The 19,957-nt window shown below is 46.5% G+C and overlaps 1 pseudogene; it reads right to left on the bottom strand.

Annotated features, from left to right (window-relative positions):
• Positions 1–7,195: 7,195 nt before the first annotated feature.
• On the bottom strand, positions 7,196–10,541 carry LOC139372358 (NLR family CARD domain-containing protein 3-like; annotated as a pseudogene).
• Positions 10,542–19,957: the final 9,416 nt, after the last annotated feature.

Genomic DNA, 19,957 nt, shown 5'->3' with positions numbered 1-19,957 from the left:
CAGGGGGAATAGCAACCTCAGGGTTTACAGGGGGGGATAGTAACCTCTGGGTTTACAGGGGGGATTAGTAACCTCACGGTTTACAGGGGGAATAGCAACCTCAGGGTTTACAGGGGGATTAGTAACCTCAGGGTTTACACTGTGGAATAGTAACCTCAGGGTTTACACTGTGGAATAGTAACCTCAGGGTTTACACTGTGGAATAGTAACCTCAGGGTTTACAGTGTGGAATAGTGACCTCAGGGTTTACAGTGTGGGTGGAATAGCAACCTCAGGGACTCCAGTTTACAGAGTGGAATAGTAACCTCAGGGTTTACAGTGTGGAATAGCAACCTCAGGGTTTACAGTGTGGAATAGTAACCTCAGAGTTTACAGTGAGGAATAGTAACCTCTGGGTTTACAGTGTGGAATAGTAACCTCAGAGTTTACAGTGTGGAATAGTAACCTCAGAGTTTACAGTGTGGAATAGTAACCTCAGAGTTTACAGTGTGGAATAGTAACCTCAGGGTTTACGGTGTGGAATAGCAACCTCAGAGTTTACAGTGTGGAATAGTAACCTCAGAGTTTACAGTGTGGAATAGTAACCTCAGAGTTTACAGTGTGGAATAGTAACCTCAGAGTTTACAGTGTGGAATAGTAACCTCAGGGTTTACGGTGTGGAATAGCAACCTCAGAGTTTACAGTGTGGAATAGTAACCTCAGGGTTTACACTGTGGAATAGTAACCTCAGGGTTTACAGTGTGGAATAGTAACCTCAGGGTTTACAGTGTGGAATAGTAACCTCAGGGTTTACAGTGTGGGTGGAATAGCAACCTCAGGTACTCCAGTTTACAGTGGGGAATAGTAACCTCAGGGTTTACAGTGTGGAATAGCAACCTCAGGGTTTACAGTGTGGAATAGTAACCTCAGAGTTTACAGTGTGGAATAGTAACCTCTGGGTTTACAGTGTGGAATAGTAACCTCAGGGTTTACACTGTGGAATAGTAACCTCAGGGTTTACAGGGGGGAATAGCAACCTCATAGTTTACAGTGTGGAATAGTAACCTCTAATTTTGCACGCCCAATTTTTCAGTTTTTGATTTGTTAAAAAAGTTTGAAATATCCAATAAATGTCGTTCCACTTCATGATTGTGTCCCACTTGTTGTTGATTCTTCACAAAAAAATACAGTTTTATATCTTTATGTTTGAAGCCTGAAATGTGGCAAAAGGTCGCAAAGTTCAAGGGGGCCGAATACTTTCGCAAGGCACTGTAATTGTATAAATTTAGTAATACAAATTAATGGTTTCTTCTGATCTTTGTCATATGTCTATGTTAGGTATTGATTAACTTCAGAGCTGTTCTGGAGACATTGACTACTGGCAGCAGCCTCAGAAGACTCTCTTCTGATCTGGAGCATTTCTTCAGATTGAACACATTCCAGCTCCTTCTTTGAAGTTAGCAACACAAAGACCAGAGCTGAACATTGTGCAGGGAAGAGTTCTCAGAGACTTCCTGACCTCAGGAACATCCTCCACTAGAGTGTAACAGATTGATGCACCTCTCTGGAGAGTGATTCTCCCTGATCTTTTTCTTGATGTACTTGACTGTTACCTAGTTTCCTGTTTGTGTCAGTAGCCCTCGTAGAAGAGTCTGATTGGACTCCTGAGAGAGGCCCAGAAGGAAGCGGAGGAACAGATCCAGGTGTCCATTCTCACTCTAAGGCCTTGTTCACTGCACTCTTGTTGGTTGTAGGATTTTCATTGAACATCTTCAGAAGTTTTTGTGAGGATGGTTTCTTTTTTGTCATTAGATTAACATTGCTGTTGTTGAATGAGAGAAACACATACAGAGCGACAAGGAACTCCTGAATGGTCAGACGGCACAAAGCAGTACACCTTTTCCTCGTGCAGCCCACGCTCCTCTCTGAAGATCTGCGTGCACTATCCTGAGTATAATGATGCTTCACTGATGTCGACATCACACTTAGTCAGGTCTTCCTCATAGAAAATCGGATTGCTTTTTCAAGCTGTTCGAAAGCCAGTTTCCCCAGTGCCAGCGTAGATTAGTCTCACCTTCCCCTTTATACTTCACATTTGTCTATTTGGACTGAAATTCCAGGAAGTATATGTACATTTCAGTCAGAGTTTTGGGCATCTTTTCTATCTTATCTGTATTGACCATGTGCTCAAGGACTGTAGCAGAAATCCAACAGAACAGCTTCAGGAATGTGAAATAAAAATATGTAATGAATGAAAGTATGGAGGGAGGGGATGTCAGTGAACAAATGCCGTGGTCAAGGCTACAGTGCCAGTGAAAAGAGTGGAGCTTCCTCAGGTGTTTAAAAGTGCATATCAGACAGAGCCTAATGCTTCTTGGGTAGTTCTTTACGAGTTTCAGTTGAGAACAATCACTCTGCAGAAATGACAATTACAGTATGGTAAAACCAGCTTGTTTGCCATAGCAAGATCAGGGAAACTGGGCAACTTTTGAGATTTCTTGATTGCAATTATCACACATTTACAGTTTGTCACGCAGTTCCAAGGTTTGGGTAATAAGGGATTGATTGTTTTTCAGGTTATTTGAACAGATTCCAAGATCATAATGATGGTAAAAAGCTAACTCAAAAAGGTACAAAGTTATCAAACAAAAACAGTCAAAGGATAAGGCGTGATATGAAGTTAAAAGGACACGATTGAAAACTGTGGTTGCAGTCACCTGCTCAGACTTTGTATGCATCAACCAATGGTTGCATGACACGTCATCGACTGACATATTGCTATAACGTGTTTGTTTTTTTAATTCTCTTTTTTTAAATCATGAAAATCACATGCAAATATTAAAACATACAATGTACATGCAGTGAAGCCGCTCAACATTTACATTACATTCTGTCATCTAACCGTCTCCCGTCCAGACCGACAAAATTTACAAAAGAGAAACAACAATGCAAAAATAAAATACATCAAAGACAACAAAAAACAAAACCGCTAGGCCAACTATATACATTTCAGTACATGTGCGGCACTATTTACATGTGTGTGTGCACGTGCGCATTTGAATGCGAGTGTATATGCATGTGTACAAGAATGAGTACAAGCACCTGCGCGGCATCAGCCTCAGGCAAACGAGGTAAAGACAGATTCAGGTTGGATATTTGACGGATGTTCGTCTGTAGTTTTCCTTACGTCCACTAACAGCAGTTAAGGACCATCAACATAATGATAAATCCAATTTTTCTCATTTCAGTAGCTCTTTAACCGTTACTAGGTTCATAATGTACACTCATTGGGCCTACACATTGCACAGCCGTTTGTTTGTCCATTTGCATCTCATGAGATTTTATGATCATTTTTTAAAAGATTAAAATGTCAATAGCTCCTTAGTCTTATGATCTACAACCATCAAACTACTTTCAGAACATCCACTCACTAGCAATATATATTGCACATCCTTTAGTTTGTCCATTTTCATCTCACACGATTTTACATACATTTTGTAATCTTTAGAATTTCAATAGCTCCTTGGTCATGTGACCTACTGACCTCAAACAAGGTTCAGAATGTACACTCAAGTGGGCCTACACATTGCACACTCTTTTATCTGTCCATTTTCTCACATTAATTTGCCTGCTCTGCCCCCCTGAAGGACAGTGTCACTCACACAACTATTCACTTGGGCTTTCTCCCTGGGGCCTTCCTGACCTCTAGGCAGGGAACCATTGACCTGGTGACCTCTGACTTCTGGCCTCTACAGTCGTGGCCAAACGTTTTGAGATTGACACAAATATTAATTTTCACAAAGTCTGCTACCTCAGTTCGTATGATGGCAATTTGCATATACTCCAGAATATTAGGAAGACTGATCAGATGATTTGCAATTAATTGCAAAGTCCCTATTTGCCATGCAAATTAACTGAATCCCCAAAAAACATTTCCACTGCATTTCAGCCCTGCCACAAAAGGACCAGCTGACATGTCAGTGATTCTCTCATTAACACAGGTGTGAGGGTTGACGAGGACAAGGCTGGAGATCACTCTGTCATGCTGATTGAGTTCGAATAAGAGACAGGAAGATTCAAAAGGAGGGTGGTGTTTGGAGTCATTGTTATTCCTCTGTCAACCCTGGTTACCTGCAAGGAAACATGTGCTGTCATCATTGCTTTGCACAAAAAGGGTTTCACAGGCAAGGATATTGCTGCCAGTAAGATTGCACCTAAATCAACCATTTATCGGACCACAAGAACTTCAAGGAGAGCGGTTCAATTGTTGTGAAGAAGGCTTGAAGGCGCCCAAGAAAGTCCAGCAAGCGCCAGGACCGTCTCCTAAAGTTGATTCAGCTGCGGGATCGGGGCACCACCAGTACAGAGCTTGCTCAGGAATGGCAGCAGGCAGGTGTGAGTGCATCTGCACGCACAGTGAGGCGAAGTCTTTTGGAGGATGGCCTGGTGTCAAGAAGGACAGCAAAGAAGCCACTTCTCTCCAGGAAAAACATCAGGAACAGACTGATATTCTGCAAAAGGTACAGGGATTGGACTGCTGAGGTCTGGGGTAAAGTCATTTTCTCTGATGAATCCCCTTTCCGATTGTTTGGGGCATCCGGAAAAAAGCTTGTCCGGAGAAGACAAGGTGAGCGCTACCATCAGTCCTGTGTCATGCCAACAGTAAAGCATCCTGAGACCATTCATGTGTGGGGTTGCTTCTTAGCCAAGGAAGTGGGCTCACTCACAATTTTGCCTAAGAACACAGCCATGAAAAAGGAATGGTACCAACACATCCTCTGAGAGCAACTTTTCCCAACCATCCAGGAACAGTTTGGTGACGAACAATGCCCTTTCCAGCATGATGGAGCACCTTGCCATAAGGCAAAAGTGATAACTAAGTGGCTCGGGGAACAAAACATCGATATTTTGGGTCCATGGCCAGGAAACTCCCCAGACCTTAATCCCATTGAGAACTTGTGGTCAATCGTCAAGAGGCTGGTGGACGAAAAAAACAACACAAATTCTGACAAACTCCAAGCATTGATTATGAAAGAATGGGCTGCCATCAGTCAGGATGTGGCCCAGAAGTTCATTGACAGCATGACAGGGCGGATTGCAGAGGTCTTGAAAAAGAAGGGTCAACTCTGTAAATATTGACTCTTTGCATCAACTTCATGTAATTGTCAATAAAAGCCTTTGACACTTATGAAATGCTTGTAACTATACTTCAGTATTCCATAGTAACATCTGACAAAAAATATCTAAAGACAATGAAGTAGTAAACTTTGTGAAAATTTATATTTGTGTCATTTTCAAAACTTTTGGCCACAACTGTAGGCCTACACTCCCTGCCCGCCTGCCTGCCTGTCGTCTCCCTGGGCCTGAGAGTGTATAGCTTACTCCCTGGAACTACAGACCTCCAGGCCTCCACACTCTCCCTACCCGGTCAACACCCGTCTCCCTTGGCCTTAGTAATTCCAGGGAGTAAGTTGTACTCTAAGACGTCTATAGTCCCGCTGTCAGGAACCACGTGCACCTCGTAACCCGAAAAATGCTCTGTGCATCTGGGGGCAGCACTCACAGCCAGAGTGCTGCCTCCAGCCCCTGCCCCTGCCCCTGCTTGGACTCTGAGTGCCCCCCGCCTTGAGGGAGGCCTCCTCGTGCACCTGGTGACCCTTTGACTTCCACAGCGAGTCCCAAACTGACTCTCAGTCCCACCAAAGGATGGGCCCGGGGGGATGGGCGACCACCACCTTGCCCCCTACCTATCCAGAGCCCAATGTCAGTGTCTTACGCCTTCTACCAGCCTGCCTGGGCTCTCTTCCACCCTGTGTCTGGCCTCTGGCACATGACCCTTCTGCGTGCACCTGGTAACCCGTAAGTAAAGATGGAGGATGGTGGAGGAAGACACCTTCCGTCCCCAAGAAAACTTGGATCGAGGGCTGAATTTCAATAAATTGCAGCGAGTGAGTTGCTCTGCTACGTAAGAAACCCTGACCCAGAATCAGGTTGTCTATGAGTGATTTAGCACCAGGTTCCCCACAAAAATGCAGCGCGCATCAGGAGAGGGGCGGCAATTCATCCGGCCGCACCCCAATCCCTTCACAAACGGTTATCCCGGGCAGGCTATCCCAGGCCAACCGAAGATCTGCGGCGCTACGGTATCATTACGTTTAGGGGGGATTCTGACTTAGAGGCGTTCAGTCATAATCCCACAGATGGTAACTTCGCACCATTGGCTCCTCAGCCAAGCACATACACCAAATGTCTGAACCTGCGGTTCCTGTCGTACTGAGCAGGATTACTACAGGTGGGTACGCTCCTCTTGAATTTCATCAAGTTGACATTAAGTGATCCGTGCCCAGTGAGAACCTGGGCTTCTTCCGTCCATTTTATGGTTCCATAGCAAATCAATGGGCTTGGATGGTACTACCCACATCAGATATAGGCCTCCCTCTCCAGACAAACTGGAGATACCTCTCCACACTTCGTAGGCCATGAGCCAGATTCATGCAATGCCCTATCACTGTGGGGCTAATGGGTTTAGCCTCCTCCTCGAGTCTAGTGAGCGTAGAGGAGACCTCCTCACCTACAATGTGTGGTGTCCCACACTCAGGCAAGCCTGAGGCCTGGTAGTGTCAGTTAATGGTAAGGCACATGCCATCTCCACTACATGCTCCAAGGAGTGTGGAGGACAGCTCACACATAGAATGTGTAGAGTCTCGCACCCTGGCGGACCTGAGACCTGGCAGTGTCCATAACCGCTAGGCACATTCCATCTCCATTTAGTGCTCCACTGTTAGCGGGTCCAGCCGAAGCCAGCGTTCGATTCAAACCTTTGCGGTTTTAGAGTTAGCTAAGTATATGGGATACTCGTGTTTAAACGCTTCACCACAGCCGCTCTGTGATCAGACTGATGCCAGCAGTACACTTTCATCAGCCGTCTCCCAGGACTTAACTCTCCCCCCTCCCAGCCAAAGCCGCGTTTGAGCCATCACTCTCAAATTGGCTTCCTGTCAAGGTCAGGATTTGTTTACAATAGCCCCGCAGCAAATCCTTGAGTCTGGTGTAACCACCCTCACATGTTCATGCTTGACTGAAAGCCCCATATTTCTTCACTTTGACATTCAGAACACTGGGCAGAAATCATATCGCATCAACACCCACCTTGCGCCTTCGCGATGCTTTGTTTTAATTAAACAGTCAGATTCCCCTGGTCCACACCAGTTCTAAGTCAGCTGCTAGGTGCCGGCCGAGGCGACCCACCGAAGACCCCGCGCGAACGTAGCTGGGGAGCGTCCAAAGTCACCACCGCCAACCGCCGGAACCAAGCCCCAACCGGCCCGCCGACAGACACCACCCCGACAAACCCCTGCACGCAGCCCCTTGCGAGACCACGCACGAGAGACTGCGAGATCTCAACGAACTTCCACCGCGGCTCAAGCCCCACTCTTCCTTTCCATCTGTCTCTCTCCCCCACCATCTCTCTCTCTCTCTTCCAGTGAATGAACTGGAAGATCTTGGACTGCCCGCTGCAGTCTAAAGAGAAAGAGCTCAGACCAGCCTAATCGAAGAGGAAGCGTCGCTCCAGCAGACCCTTGAAGGCCAGGGCTCCCAGGTCTCTGAGCATGGGCCGGAGCTCCTTTATGACCCACGGGGCCTCCTGGAGACAAGTTGGACTGCAGCACTTCTGACTGTGGCCCCCTCCATGGAACACTAAGATGGACTTGAGGAAGAAGCAGTAGATTTCTGTAATGATGATGCGCTTGGCGTCACTAATAAACATCATACTGGGATAAATGGAGGAGGAGGGTGTGCAGGGGGTTGGAATAGCTGTACAGGGCAGGGTGGTGGTGTCTTGGCTAAGGCAGTAGAGCACACAATCATGCAGGGCAATAGCAATGATCATGCAGAAGGCCGGGATATGGCACATGCACTGGAGGGTCTGGCAGGAGGACACGTAGCCCCATATGACATCGGCCACCGGGGGAGAGCTGCACTTCTGCTCAGAGTAGTGCCTCTGCTGGTCTGGGGAGAAGCTCAGGATGCTGTAGAGCTGGGTCACCAGTAGGGGTGGGACCTTGGAGAGGGCGTGTGGCCGCGAGGTCACCAGGGTGGAGACACTAGGAAGGAGCTGTCCCTTGATCAAGTTCACCGCCATCTCCCCCATGTCCAGCTTCCGCTTTGGGTCCGAGCACTTGGGGGTCCTCTCAAAGTCAAGGGGGAAGCTCATTGAGCCCGTCCAAGATGAGCAGGATCTGGCCATGTTGGGAGTTGACAAATTTGTCCAGAACAGGTGCCTGTAGTGAGTTAGGAGAAGCTCCAGCAGGCTCTGAGGCTCACTGAGTAGATTGAGCTCTCTGAAGGATAGAGACAGGACTAGCTTCTGGGAGTCTGAGGCCCTGATCCAGACATGAACCAGCAGTCTCACTAAAGTGGTCTTCCCACTGCCGGCCACCCCTGTCAGTAGAATCACGTCCTCTCCTGGAACAGACGGCTGACTCTGGTAGACAACTATAAAGTTACAGACCTGGTCATGGCTCCGGAAGGCGTCTCCAACCATGGCTGCCTCATGCTGGTGGCACTGCAGGGGAACAGTGTAGCCCTCACGCTTGGACAGTGTGACATCCATAAAGGAACCAGGGTTATCACCACTCTCTGAGCTAATACTAAGGTAATCAATGGGACTGTGCTGCTTCCCTAATATGTCCTTATTCTTCCTTAAGTGCTCCTGCATGCTGTTTGGACCAGAGCCACTGCTGCTGGGTTCAGAGCCCTTAGGTGAGTTAGCTGCCACCATAGACTCAGACTCAGTGTTGGCTCTCTGTGACTGTAGTGCATGGAAGATTTGACAGGTCTCCTCTCCTTGCCAATGAAGAACATCCAAGTCTGGTCTCTCCTGGTCGACCCTGGAAAACACAAAGAAACAAGGGCTGTAGCTTTAGTGGACTTTTACTTGGAACCACTTGTGTTTGTTGGTAACATGGCCCAATAGAAGATAATTAATCAATATAGACAGTGTTGGTAACTCACTAACCAGTGCCCTAATTTCTTACCTTTGTCCAGTAGTAATGTTTCCAACTCAGAGGATTGGATGATCCATAGACCAGAGTCACTTGTCTGTTGAAAAAAAGCAACAAGTGACAATGACTGAATTGAGACATTTTCATGTTCCGTCTTTGTTTTAGTAGTCTGTTTCTCTGAAAATTACAGGTGGATCCATAGACTGGTGACTCTTCATGGACACACAGCTGGGAACAGGTGACTCTGATCTCTCCTGATGAACTCTGGACAAACACAGAGACAATAAATATCTATGTCGACCTTAAGTAGATGTTGTGGTGTCACTGAGCATACAATCTTTACACTTTATTTAATTTCACTAATTATTTTATAAGTTTCTAATTGGAGAATGACATGCATACCTAAACAATTACACTAGTTATGTCGAGGATCTTGATGCTCGCTTACTGTAGTTTAGTAGAAGAGTCTCCACCTTTGAACATGATTGGATGATTTATAGACTGGTCACTCTTCACGGACACACAGCTGTGTGCAGGTGAGAATGGTCTCTTCTGATGTGCCCTGGAAAAGACACACACAGACAAGAGCTATTTAGAAGATGTTGAGGTGTCACTAATACATCTCTACAAACGTTATTTTAAATTATTTTCAAGTTATTTGATAGGTTTCTCGTTGGAGCATTACAGGTATGTCTAACAAATTTTATTAGCCTTCTTTCGTTGATACATTTATAGATGGACACTATGTCTGTACATTGGGGGAACCTATTTGGCTCAAGAGCACCCCGCTTACTTTAGTTTAGTAGAAGAGGTTCTCTCTCTGGACACGGTAGGTGGATCCATAGACTGGTCACTCTTCATGGACGCACAGCTCGGTACAGTTGAGTCTGGTCTCTCCTGCTGGATTAGGCTTCAACACAACAGACAGACCTTTAGACACTAATCTATTCTATTCTTATCTAGCCTAATGATGATGTAAAATCACTGCTGAGTTCTGCGATGGACAACAGTCATCAACAGCTTTGGATTAATCTCACCTCTCAACATTGGGGATGCATGTTCCCCAGTGAGATTCATTTTAGAGGCAGTGGTCCCCTCCTCTCTCCTAAGACCTCTAAACACATAAACACACTTAAAATTGTTTTAAATAAGTTAATTCAAGTTTTAAAATTGTACAGTCTAAATTAACAGAAAAACTGTGCGTGAGTGGATGGGTTGTGATACAACTTGTGTATTTGACCGTGAAGGGGGGGGGGGGCAAAGAGACTGGGACAGACATGGACCTATATAATAGTAGTAGTGAGTTAGGAGAAGCTCGAGCAGGCTCTGAGGCTCACTGAGTAGATTGAGCTCTCTGAAGGATAGAGACAGGACTAGCTTCTGGGAGTCTGAGGCCCTGATCCAGACATGAACCAGCAGTCTCACTAAAGTGGTCTTCCCACTGCCGGCCACCCCTGTCAGTAGAATCACATCCTCTCCTGGAACAGACGGCTGACTCTGGTAGACAACTATAAAGTTACAGACCTGGTCATGGCTCCGGAAGGCGTCTCCAACCATGGCTGCCTCATGCTGGTGGCACTGCAGGGGAACAGTGTAGCCCTCACGCTTGGACAGTGTGACGTCTAAATTAACAGAAAAACTGTGCGTGAGTGGATGGGTTGTGATACAACTTGTGTATTTGACCGTGAAGGGGGGGGGGGGGCAAAGAGACTGGGACAGACATGGACCTATATAATATTTTAGCAATCAGGAGGGTGTCAATTTGTTACATTCTCTTCATGTCATTGTGCTTAGTCATGGAACACATGATCATCTTAAGTATGAGGAAATTCAACACTATTTATTCTATAGTTCTATGTAGTGCAAAATGCTCACCTAAAATACTCTCATAACGAGGTGGTTATATCTCATAGAAACACTTTCATCATGCCCATACACACCTATTTCGGTCTCCTTTTACTACTATCAAACACAAAACAGATCAAACATGATCAACAAACCTTTACAGTTGTAGCAACAGTACTTCCATAATGCCTTATGTTACTGGTCTACTTTAACTGTTACTGGCTAGCATACTAGATAATATATAGATCAATTATCTGGAAACAATTCCTACTTTCTGGTCGTCACTTTGAAGGATTCAACAGATGAAATGTATTCTCTCTGTGATGCGTTTCACTGAAGATGACTAACATTGACTCAGCTTCCAGTCTAAGTATTATGTCCAGTAAATAAAATACAAGAAATCCTAAATGACACCCTACTCCCTATATAGTGCACTACAATGACCAAGGCCCTATACTCCTCATATAGTAAATAACTTTGGACCAGAGCCCTATTTTGAAAGGTAGCGCACTATAAATTAAGAATAAGGTGCCCTATCTTGAAAGGTAGTGCACTAAATATTAGGATTAAGGTGCCACATGTTGAAAAGTAGTGGGAATAAGTTTAGATTTCAGACACAAACATCTACTCACCTGAGAAATTTAAATTGTAATCAGATCTAGTCTAGATCTATAATTCTCTCCTCTCTCGTCTCATTCCACCACGTACGTGTAAAGTGTCTCTGATCGTAACCACCAGCTCAGTCAGTGTGTGTGTGTGTTTCTGTTCCAATCATAGTCAAACCATTTTGTCTAGTTACCACACACACACACACACAAACACACACTGACGGAACTATTCCTGAAGGTGGTGCTGAAGTAACACCATGCAAATGATGCTACATAAGGGATGATGAGCAATGCAAATCACTGACACAACACACACAGGCTGGCACTGCAAATAGGCTGGCACCAGTGTTTTACTAAAGAAAGGCATCTTGTTGCAGCAACTTTGGCAATTCACTTGCTGAACTGACTCATTTGAAATGGACTTGACCTCAACCCTGATGCCTACATTCTTCTCTTATAGTCTAAAGTGGAGCCAACCCCACCTTAATATGTAACACTGACACTCTTATGTCACCTCTCTCCCTATCGCCTCACCTCGCCTGCCACAACATCCCATCCTAGAGAGCCGTATCTTGGCAACAGGAAAGCCATGGAGACCGGTGACGTCTTCGTAACCCTTGGAATCGCAAGAAATGATGTGTGAGTGTGTTCTAACCAGAGTATTATCGGTTGTTCGTACTAGTTACAATGTCGGTTGGATCTGAAAGGTGGGAAAGGAGTAGGCTGTCCTGACCTTCTGTGACCTTCCCTTTCTGCAGCCAGTGAAAAAACACATTTCCCCTTTGGGGATCAAGGAAGTACAGTGATTGGTTCATTCATTCACTCTCTCTATGTCACATATGTCAGAGTCAAGGCCCGCGGGCCACATCCGGCCCGCAAGAAGGTTTTTTACGGCCCCTGGGATGATCTTGATTTATTATTAGAACCGGCCCGCAGCAAGCCGGCAGCCCGCAGATCTTTTACACGCACCAATACTACATTTCCCACAATGCAAAGGTGACGCACCGAGCAGTAGGCTGCTTCATTTCAATATTTATTGGCACAGCAGTCGTCAGCATCACAGTAAAATTAACTTTCAGATACCCATCAAAAATGGCAAAACGGAAGGTGGATACTGAGAACCGGGGGTTTCAAACAAGGTGGGAGTCGGAGTATATGTTCACGAAGGTAGCTGGAAAACCTGTGTGTCTTCTGTGTGGAGAAAGTGTGGCGGTACTGAAAGAGTATAATCTGAGACGACATTATGAAACGAAACACGCGGACAAAAACAAGAATATGGACATGGAACAAAGGCTACAAAAGGCAGAGGAATTAAAACGAGGCCTCAAATCTCGACAGGCTCTGTTCAAAAAAGCCAAATCACAAGGCCAGGCTGCTGTCAAGGCCAGTTTTATTTTGGCAGAAGAGATCGCTAAATCAGCCCGGCCATTTACGGAGGGGGATTTCATCAAAAACTGCATGATTAAAGTTTGTGACGAAGTTTGCCCAGAAAAAAGGCAACTCTTTTTAAATGTGAGTCTGAGCAGAAACACCATTGCCGAGAGAGTAGACCAGTTGTCCATCAATCTAAAAGAGCAGCTTGTGAAAAAGGGAAAAGATTTTATTGCATATTCCTTGGCTGTGGATGAGAGCACCGACATTTCTGACATTTCCCAGTTGTCAATTTTCATCCGCGGAGTGGACTCCAACCTAAGCGTGACAGAGGAGTTTTTGGCTTTACGTCCTATGCATGGCACAACTACGGGGCATGATTTGTATGAAGAGGTGTCAAGATGTGTAAATGAGATGGAGCTGCCTTGGGAAAAACTCGTGGGTTTGACAACCGACGGAGCACCTGCGATGTGTGGACACAGGAGCGGACTGGTGGCGAAGATACGGGAAAAGATGCAAGAGGAAAACGCGACAGGTGAGCTGACAGCTTATCATTGTATCATACACCAGGAAGCGTTGTGCGGTAAAGCCTTGAAAATGGAGCATGTAATGAGCATCATCACGCGCACAGTTAACTTTATCAGAGCCAAAGGTTTGAATCACCGCCAGTTCAAGGCATTTCTGACGGAGTTAGAAACGGAGCATGGTGATTTGCCTTATCACACAGAGGTGCGATGGCTAAGCCAGGGAAAGGTGCTTCAAAGATGTTTCGAGCTTCGTGAGGAGATTTGTCTGTTCTTGGACAGCAAAGGGAAAGACACAACACAACTCCGAGACGAAATGTTTCTGTGTGAAATGGCTTTTCTGTGTGACATTACGAGTCATCTGAATGCAATAAACTTGCAGCTGCAGGGTCGGGATCGTGTCATCTCTGATATGTACAGTACAGTGAAGGCATTTAAAACCAAACTGACTCTGTGGGAGACGCAGATGCGGAAAGAAAATTTGAGCCACTTTCCCAGCTGCCAGACCATGAAAGAGAAGCTCTCTACCAGTGCGTTCCCGAGCACACAGTTGGCTGATAAAATAGGTATGCTTGCCGCTGACTTTCGACGCCGATTTGCTGACTTTGAAGCACAAAAAAGCAGGTTGGAACTGCTCGGTAACCCATTTGCTGTTGACGTGGAAAGCTCACCACCAAACCTCCAAATGGAGTTGATTGACCTCCAATGCAATGATGCACTGAGGGCAAAATATGCGGCAGTGGGTGCTGCGGAGTTCGCCCGTTTCCTCCCCGGCACAATGCCCCAGCTGCGCATCCAGGCTGCTCAAACGTTGTCTATGTTTGGCAGCACATACCTGTGTGAACAACTGTTTTCTTTGATGAACCTGAACAAAACATCACACAGAAGTCGACTTACTGCTGAACACCTCCACTCAATTCTGAGGATTTCTTCAGCTCAGAGCCTTACCCCGAACATTGATGAACTTGTGGAAAAGATGGGACACCACCAAGTATCACCCTCAACCTCAAACAAGTGAACATTACTGTGCAATCACATATTTAGAGTTTTTACTCAGTTCAAGTTTAAAAGTTAAAATTTAATATTTGTTTTCACTGCATGTTACTTCTCCTTAAACAAAGTGTTGTTTTTGATTAATAGATTTTTGCACTTTATTTTTTTGTATTTCAATCCAATTATATTTTAAAAATATTTCAGTTGAGTGGATGATAGAAAATTGCTATTATTGTTTTTTCTTTGAAGTAAATTTAGCCCACTTTTGCTAAAATAGAAAATATAGTCTACTGATGGTGCCTTGAATACCGGTTTCTTTCATTTAATGTTCATGTTATGGGGATATTTATATAAAGGAAATTTGTCTTTTGTGTCTGTTGAAAATTAAAGATTACTGACAGAGCCATAAGAAAATATTGCTTTATTTATCTGATCATATTGTAATATATTTGTTAGGTTTTCAGTAGGTTCAATTAGGTTCACTAGACTATATGCGTCATTTAAAAAATTTTCAATGAACATTCGAACAGTCCGGCCCTCGTCTTGTAGCTGATTTTTTTATTTGGCCCTCCGTCCATTTGACTTTGACACCCCTGCTCTATGTGGTTCTCTTCCTCTCCACTCCCTTATCAGACAGAAGGTCGTTGAAGAGAGTGTATGTTCACAGGTTCAGTGTGTCAAGAGTCAATACTGCTACATAACAGTCACCTTGTCATTATGGAAGAGTTTGAATGGTGTGCTCTGTACAGACCCTGGGTCCAAAGTCAGTCAGTGGACAGATAACTAGCTAGCTCTATAGATATGGGCAGACATCCAAGCACAATGTTAGTGTGTTTCTGTTTGGCAACATGACAATGACAAAAATAGTTGGAGAATGATAATACAGAGGAAGCAGTCTTTCTTTAGATCTCTCTCTTCCTTTCCCTTTCTCTCTGCTGTGAAAGCCTTGTTACTTTCAGTGACAGGGCCTAATGATTACACCAGTTAATTGTGATGACACACACACACACACTTCCAATTCACATGTGTATAATACACACGTGTACATGTGTGCAATAGGACAAATAGAAGCACCCACCAAATTATGGATTATTATTACACACAAACACACACGCACAAGCACACACACTGTGACTAGATTGCATATTGAATGACTACCCCCTCTCAGTAACTAGGTGTCCTGGGGACAATACCAGTTTACTTAGTGTTTTAGACTACTGCCACATTACACCTACATCTGAAGAACCTGCTGTTGTCTCTCTCCCCCACCATCTCTCTCTTCCTTTCCATCTCTCTCTCTCTCATCCTTTCCATCTGTCTCTCTCCCCCGCCATCTCTCTCTCTCTTCCTTTCCATCTGTCTCTCTCCCCCGCCATCTCTCTCTCTCTTCCTTTCCATCTCTCTCTCTCTTCCTTTCCATCTGTCTCTCTCCCCCACCATCTCTCTCTCTCTTCCTTTCCATCTCTCTCTCTCTTCCTTTCCATCTGTCTCTCTCCCCCGCCATCTCTCTCTCTTCCTTTCCATCTGTCTCTCTCCCCCACCATCTCTCTCTCTCTCTTCCTTTCCATTTGTCTCTCTCCCCCACCATCTCTCTCTCTCTTCCTTTCCATCTCTCTCTCCCTCTTCCTTTCCATCTGTCTCTCTCCCCCACCATCTCTCTCTCTTCCTTTCCATCTGTCTCTCTCCCCCGCCATCTCTCTCTCTCTCTTCCTTTCCATCTCTCTCTCTCTCATCCTTTCCATCTGTCTCTCTCCCCCGCCATCTCTCTCTCTCTTCCTTTCCATCTGTCTCTCTCCCCCACTATCTCTCTCTCTCTTCCTTTCCATCTCTCTCTCTCTTCCTTTCCATCGGTCTCTCTCCCCCGCCATCTCTCTCTCTTCCTTTCCATCTGTCTCTCTCCCCCACCATCTCTCTCTCTCTCTTCCTTTCCATTTGTCTCTCTCCCCCACCATCTCTCTCTCTCTTCCTTTCCATCTCTCTCTCTCTCTTCCTTTCCATCTGTCTCTCTCCCCCACCATCTCTCTCTCTTCCTTTCCATCTGTCTCTCTCCCCCGCCATCTCTCTCTCTCTCTTCCTTTCCATCTCTCTCTCTCTCTTCCTTTCCATCTGTCTCTCTCCTCCACCATCTCTCTCTCTCTCTTCCTTTCCATCTCTCTCTCTTTCTTCCTTTCCATCTGTCTCTCTCCCCCACCATCTCTCTCTCTCTCTCTTCCTTTCCATCTGTCTCTCTCCCCCACCATCTCTCTCCCTCTCATCCTTTCCATCTGTCTCTCTCCCCCATCATCTCTCTCTCTCTCTTCCTTTCCATCTGTCTCTCTCTCTCTTCCTTTCAATCTGTCTCTCTCCCCCACCATCTCTCTCTCTTCCTTTCCATCTGTCTCTCTCCCCCGCCATCTCTCTCTCTCTCTTCCTTTCCATCTGTCTCTCTCCCCCACCATCTCTCTCTCTTCCTTTCCATCTGTCTCTCTCCCCCGCCATCTCTCTCTCTCATCCTTTCCATCTATCTCTCTCCCCCACCATCTCTCTCTCTCTCTCTTCCTTTCCATCTGTCTCTCTCCCCCACCATCTCTCTCTCTTCCTTTTCATCGGTCTCTCTCCCCCGCCATCTCTCTCTCTCATCCTTTCCATCTATCTCTCTCCCCCACCATCTCTCTCTCTCTCTCTCTTCCTTTCCATCTGTCTCTCTCCCCCACCATCTCTCTCTCTTCCTTTTCATCTGTCTCTCTCCCCCGCCATCTCTCTCTCTCTTCCTTTCCATCTGTCTCTCTCCCCCACCCTCTCTCTCTCTCTCTCTCTCTCTTCCTTTCCATCTGTCTCTCTCCCCCACCATCTCTCTCTCTCTCTCTTCCTTTCCATCCGTCTCTCTCCCCCACCATCTCTCTCTCTCTTCCTTTCCATCTGTCTCTCTTCCTTTCCATCTGTCTCTCTCCCCCCATCTCTCTCTCTCTTCCTTTCCATCTGTCTCTCTCCCCCATCATCTCTCTTGCTCTCTTTTCCTTTCCATCTGTCTCTCTCCCCCACCATCTCTCTCTCTTCCTTTCCATCTGTCTCTCTCCCCCACCATCTCTCTCTCTCTTCCTTTCCATCGCTCTCTCTTCCTTTCCATCCGTCTCTCTCCCCCACCATCTCTCTCTCTCTCTTCCTTTCCATCTGTCTCTCTCCCCCGCCATCTCTCTCTCTCATCCTTTCCATCTATCTCTCTCCCCCACCATCTCTCTCTCTCTCTCTTCCTTTCCATCTGTCTCTCTCCCCCACCATCTCTCTCTCTTCCTTTTCATCGGTCTCTCTCCCCCGCCATCTCTCTCTCTCATCCTTTCCCTCTCTCTCTCCCCCACCATCTCTCTCTCTTCCTTTCCATCTGTCTCTCTCCCCCACCATCTCTCTCTCTTCCTTTTCATCTGTCTCTCTCCCCCGCCATCTCTCTCTCTCTTCCTTTCCATCTGTCTCTCTCCCCCACCCTCTCTCTCTCTCTCTCTCTTCCTTTCCATCTGTCTCTCTCCCCCACCATCTCTCTCTCTCTCTTCCTTTCCATCCGTCTCTCTCCCCCACCATCTCTCTCTCTCTTCCTTTCCATCTGTCTCTCTTCCTTTCCATCTGTCTCTCTCCCCCATCTCTCTCTCTCTTCCTTTCCATCTGTCTCTCTCCCCCATCATCTCTCTCGCTCTCTCTTCCTTTCCATCCGTCTCTCTCCCCCACCATCTCTCTCTCTCTCTTCCTTTCCATTTGTCTCTCTCCCCCACCATCTCTCTCTCTCTTCCTTTCCATCTCTCTCTCTCTCTTCCTTTCCATCTGTCTCTCTCCCCCACCATCTCTCTCTCTTCCTTTCCATCTGTCTCTCTCCCCCGCCATCTCTCTCTCTCTCTTCCTTTCCATCTCTCTCTCTCTCTTCCTTTCCATCTGTCTCTCTCCTCCACCATCTCTCTCTCTCTCTTCCTTTCCATCTCTCTCTCTTTCTTCCTTTCCATCTGTCTCTCTCCCCCACCATCTCTCTCTCTCTCTCTTCCTTTCCATCTGTCTCTCTCCCCCACCATCTCTCTCCCTCTCATCCTTTCCATCTGTCTCTCTCCCCCATCATCTCTCTCTCTCTCTTCCTTTCCATCTGTCTCTCTCTCTCTTCCTTTCCATCTGTCTCTCTCCCCCACCATCTCTCTCTCTTCCTTTCCATCTGTCTCTCTCCCCCGCCATCTCTCTCTCTCTTCCTTTCCATCTGTCTCTCTCCCCCACCATCTCTCTCTTCCTTTCCATCTGTCTCTCTCCCCCGCCATCTCTCTCTCTCATCCTTTCCATCTATCTCTCTCCCCCACCATCTCTCTCTCTCTCTCTTCCTTTCCATTTGTCTCTCTCCCCCACCATCTCTCTCTCTCTTCCTTTCCATCTCTCTCTCTCTCTTCCTTTCCATCTGTCTCTCTCCCCCACCATCTCTCTCTCTTCCTTTCCATCTGTCTCTCTCCCCCGCCATCTCTCTCTCTCTCTTCCTTTCCATCTCTCTCTCTCTCTTCCTTTCCATCTGTCTCTCTCCTCCACCATCTCTCTCTCTCTCTTCCTTTCCATCTCTCTCTCTTTCTTCCTTTCCATCTGTCTCTCTCCCCCACCATCTCTCTCTCTCTCTCTTCCTTTCCATCTGTCTCTCTCCCCCACCATCTCTCTCCCTCTCATCCTTTCCATCTGTCTCTCTCCCCCATCATCTCTCTCTCTCTCTTCCTTTCCATCTGTCTCTCTCTCTCTTCCTTTCCATCTGTCTCTCTCCCCCACCATCTCTCTCTCTTCCTTTCCATCTGTCTCTCTCCCCCGCCATCTCTCTCTCTCTCTTCCTTTCCATCTGTCTCTCTCCCCCACCATCTCTCTCTCTTCCTTTCCATCTGTCTCTCTCCCCCGCCATCTCTCTCTCTCATCCTTTCCATCTATCTCTCTCCCCCACCATCTCTCTCTCTCTCTCTTCCTTTCCATCTGTCTCTCTCCCCCACCATCTCTCTCTCTTCCTTTTCATCGGTCTCTCTCCCCCGCCATCTCTCTCTCTCATCCTTTCCATCTATCTCTCTCCCCCACCATCTCTCTCTCTCTCTCTCTTCCTTTCCATCTGTCTCTCTCCCCCACCATCTCTCTCTCTTCCTTTTCATCTGTCTCTCTCCCCCGCCATCTCTCTCTCTCTTCCTTTCCATCTGTCTCTCTCCCCCACCCTCTCTCTCTCTCTCTCTCTCTCTTCCTTTCCATCTGTCTCTCTCCCCCACCATCTCTCTCTCTCTTCCTTTCCATCCGTCTCTCTCCCCCACCATCTCTCTCTCTCTTCCTTTCCATCTGTCTCTCTTCCTTTCCATCTGTCTCTCTCCCCCCATCTCTCTCTCTCTTCCTTTCCATCTGTCTCTCTCCCCCATCATCTCTCTTGCTCTCTCTTCCTTTCCATCTGTCTCTCTCCCCCACCATCTCTCTCTCTTCCTTTCCATCTGTCTCTCTCCCCCACCATCTCTCTCTCTCTTCCTTTCCATCGCTCTCTCTTCCTTTCCATCCGTCTCTCTCCCCCACCATCTCTCTCTCTCTCTTCCTTTCCATCTGTCTCTCTCCCCCGCCATCTCTCTCTCTCATCCTTTCCATCTATCTCTCTCCCCCACCATCTCTCTCTCTCTCTCTTCCTTTC

Source organism: Oncorhynchus clarkii, chromosome 18 (assembly GCF_045791955.1).
Source record: "Oncorhynchus clarkii lewisi isolate Uvic-CL-2024 chromosome 18, UVic_Ocla_1.0, whole genome shotgun sequence".
Classification (NCBI taxonomy): Eukaryota; Metazoa; Chordata; class Actinopteri; order Salmoniformes; family Salmonidae; genus Oncorhynchus; species Oncorhynchus clarkii.
Note: the sequence above shows the minus strand (reverse complement) of the source record. Positions and strands in the feature narration are given on the sequence as shown.